Genomic DNA, 3,257 nt, shown 5'->3' on the forward strand with positions numbered 1-3,257 from the left:
CCAAAGACCTGTAGGTCTACAGTCCAATGATCTGTAGGTCTATAGTCCAAAGATCTGTAGGTCTACTGTCTAAAGATCTGTAGGTCTACAGTCCAAAGACCTGTAGGTCTACAGTCCAATGATCTGTAGGTCTATAGTCCAAAGATCTGTAGGTCTATAGTCCAAAGATCTGTAGGTCTACAGTCCAAAGACCTGTAGGTCTACAGTCCAATGATCTGTAGGTCTACAGTCCAATGATCTGTAGGTCTATAGTCCAATGATCTGTAGGTCTACAGTTCAATGATCTGTAGGTCTACAGTCCAAAGACCTGTAGGTCTACAGTCCAATGATCTGTAGGTCTACAGTCCAATGATCTGTAGGTCTACAGATCAATGATATGTAGGTCTACAGTCCAAAGGTCTGTAGGTCTATAGTCCAAAGATTTGTAGGTCTACACTCCAAAGATCTACACTCCAAAGACAGTCCAAAGATCTGTAGGTCTACAGTCTAAGGATCTGTAGGTCTACAGTCCAAAGATCTACACTCCAAAGACAGTCCAAAGATCTGTAGGTCTACAGTCTAAGGATCTGTAGGTCTACAGTCCAAAGGTCTGTAGGTCTACAGTCCAAAGGTCTGTAGGTCTATAGTCCAAAGATTTGTAGGTCTACAGTCTAAGGATCTGTAGGTCTACAGCTCAATGATCTGTAGGTCTACAGTCCAATGATCTGTGGGTCTACAGTCCAACGATCTGTGGGTCTACAGTCCAACGATCTGTAGGTCTACAGTCCAAAGGTCAGTAGGTCTACAGTCCAAAGGTCAGTAGGTCTACAGTCCAAAGGTCAGTAGGTCTACAGTCCAACGATCTGTAGGTCTACTGTCTAAAGATCTGTAGGTCTACAGTCCAACGATCTGTAGGTCTACTGTCTAAAGATCTGTAGGTCTACAGTCCAAAGTCCACAGATCTACACTCCAAAGACAGTCCAAAGATCTGTAGGTCTACACTCCAAAGACAGTCCAAAGATCTGTAGGTCTACAGTCCAAAGGTCTGTAGGTCTACAGTCCAAAGATCTGTAGGTCTACAGTCAAAAGATCTACACTCCAAAGACAGTCCAAAGATCTGTAGGTCTACAGTCCAAAGATCTGTAGGTCTACAGTCCAAAGATCTACACTCCAAAGAAGTCCAAAGATCTGTAGGTCTACAGTCCAAAGATCTGTAGGTCTACAGTCCATAGACCTGTAGGTCTACAGTCCAAAGGTCAGTAGGTCTACAGTCCAAAGGTCAGTATGTCTACAGTCCAAAGGTCAGTAGGTCTACAGTCCAATGATCTGTAGGTCTACTGTCTAAAGATCTGTAGGTCTACAGTCCAAAGATCTGTAGGTTTACAGTCCAAAGATCTGTGTCTACAATCCAAATATCTGTAGGTCTACAGTCAAAAGATCTGTAGGTCTACAGTCCAAAGATATGTAGGTCTACAGTCCAAAGGTCAGTAGGTCTACAGTCTAATGATCTGTAGGTCTACAGTCCAACGATCTGTAGGTCTACAGTCCAAAGATCTGTAGGTCTACAGTCCAATGATCTGTAGGTCTACTGTCCAAAGATCTGTAGGTCTACAGTCCAATGATCTGTAGGTCTACAGTCCAATGATCTGTAGGTCTACAGTCCAACGATCTGTAGGTCTACTGTCTAAAGATCTGTAGGTCTACTGTCTAAAGACCTGTAGGTCTACAGTCTAAGGATCTGTAGGTCTACAGTCAAAGATCTGTAGGTCTACAGTCTAAGGATCTGTAGGTTTACAGTCCAAAGTTCTGTAGGTCTACAGTCCAAAGTTCTGTAGGTCTACAGTCCAAAGACCTCCTTCCAGATGTTTTGTGGCCCACCTGCAGGTCCCTGAAGGTCTTGTGGTCTGGATGAGTCCAGGTCTGGACTCTTGAAATAATCTCTTTGAACTTGTTTGCATGATTTTCTGACTGCTGTGTTTTTTAACAGTCCAGATCCAAAACCCCAAACCTTTGTTCTGTTGAAATAAAACAGAAACCAGTTTTGATTCAGAACGTTTTGTGTCTTCAGTGTCTGCAGCTTCTGTCTCTACCTTGGTTTCTGACCGTTGCTGGTCTTTAGCTGCTTTAGCTTCTTCAGCTGGACCTGGACGTGTCAGCAGGTCCGACTCTCACACTGTTTATTTTTCACAGATTGATTTTGTTGGTTTTCAGCAGAAATTCTCCTGGTTTTTGATTTTTTTATTTTTATTTCTATAAATAATTTCTTCACCGTCTGAAGAAGTTCATGTTTCAGCAGCACCGAGTCGTCTCAGTCTGAACCTGTTGAAAAGTGAAAATAGTTTTTCTTCTGACCTCAGCCTGATTTACAGATTATTCCTGAGAGGATTCAACCAACTCTCAGACATCAATCACTGCTGTTTTTTCACCGTGGGAACCGGCTCCAGACCCACGGGCCAGAAGTTTCACCAGTTTGTAAAGTTTTCCTCCCAGATCAGATTGCATGAGGAGATCCCAGCAGTGATAGTTTGAGTGTGGAAGAAGAAAAACAAACTGTTTGAATCAGCTGATTTATAAAAGTTTTAAAGCAGGAAGTTGATCTGAACAACAAACATTAATGTGTTTATTTAAAGGTGGTTCTGCTGGATCAGGAAGCAGAACTTTGGTTCTGAGTGGAACCTGACAACATTAAACATCTACAGCAAAGGAGACTAAAAATATCTGTTTAAATATTTCTCATTTCTTTAGACCCAGACTCTGCAGAGGTTCTGGTTCTGGACCCACGGGTTTTCAGGAACGTCTAGTATCAGCTCAGTGAGGTATGAAGGACTTCCTGCTGGGAGTGAAGGGGTTAACAGCCGGGACGGTTCAGAAACCGGTTCTGTTGGACCCAGTTTGGTCCAAACCTCAGCTGTCAGACAGATGGACTCTTTTAGAACTCTGTGGTCTGCAGAGAACCTCCTGGTCTGCAGAGGACCTCCTGGTCTGCAGAAGACCTCCTGCTCTGCAGAGGACCTCCTGGTCTGCAGAAGACCTGCTGGTCTGAAGAAGACCTGCTGGTCTACAGAGGACCTCCTGGTCTGCAGAGGACCTCCTGGTCTGCAGAAGACCTCCTGCTCTGCAGAGGACCTCCTGGTCTGCAGAAGACCTGCTGGTCTGAAGAAGACCTGCTGGTCTACAGAGGACCTCCTGGTCTGCAGAGGACCTCCTGGTCTGCAGAAGACCTCCTGCTCTGCAGAGGACCTCCTGGTCTGCAGAAGACCTGCTGGTCTGAAGAAGAC

The 3,257-nt window shown here is 44.6% G+C and overlaps 1 long non-coding RNA gene across 1 annotated transcript; it reads left to right on the plus strand.

Moving 5' to 3' along the window:
- Nucleotides 1–20: 20 nt before the first annotated feature.
- On the plus strand, nucleotides 21–2,031 carry LOC106531658 (uncharacterized). The gene is made up of 2 exons (XR_001311970.1): nucleotides 21–359; nucleotides 406–2,031. It is a non-coding gene; the product is annotated as an uncharacterized LOC106531658 (long non-coding RNA).
- The last annotated feature ends 1,226 nt before the right edge of the window (nucleotides 2,032–3,257 follow it).

The sequence above is a fragment of the Austrofundulus limnaeus genome, unplaced genomic scaffold (assembly GCF_001266775.1).
Source record: "Austrofundulus limnaeus strain Quisiro unplaced genomic scaffold, Austrofundulus_limnaeus-1.0 Scaffold662, whole genome shotgun sequence".
Lineage (NCBI taxonomy): Eukaryota > Metazoa > Chordata > Actinopteri > Cyprinodontiformes > Rivulidae > Austrofundulus > Austrofundulus limnaeus.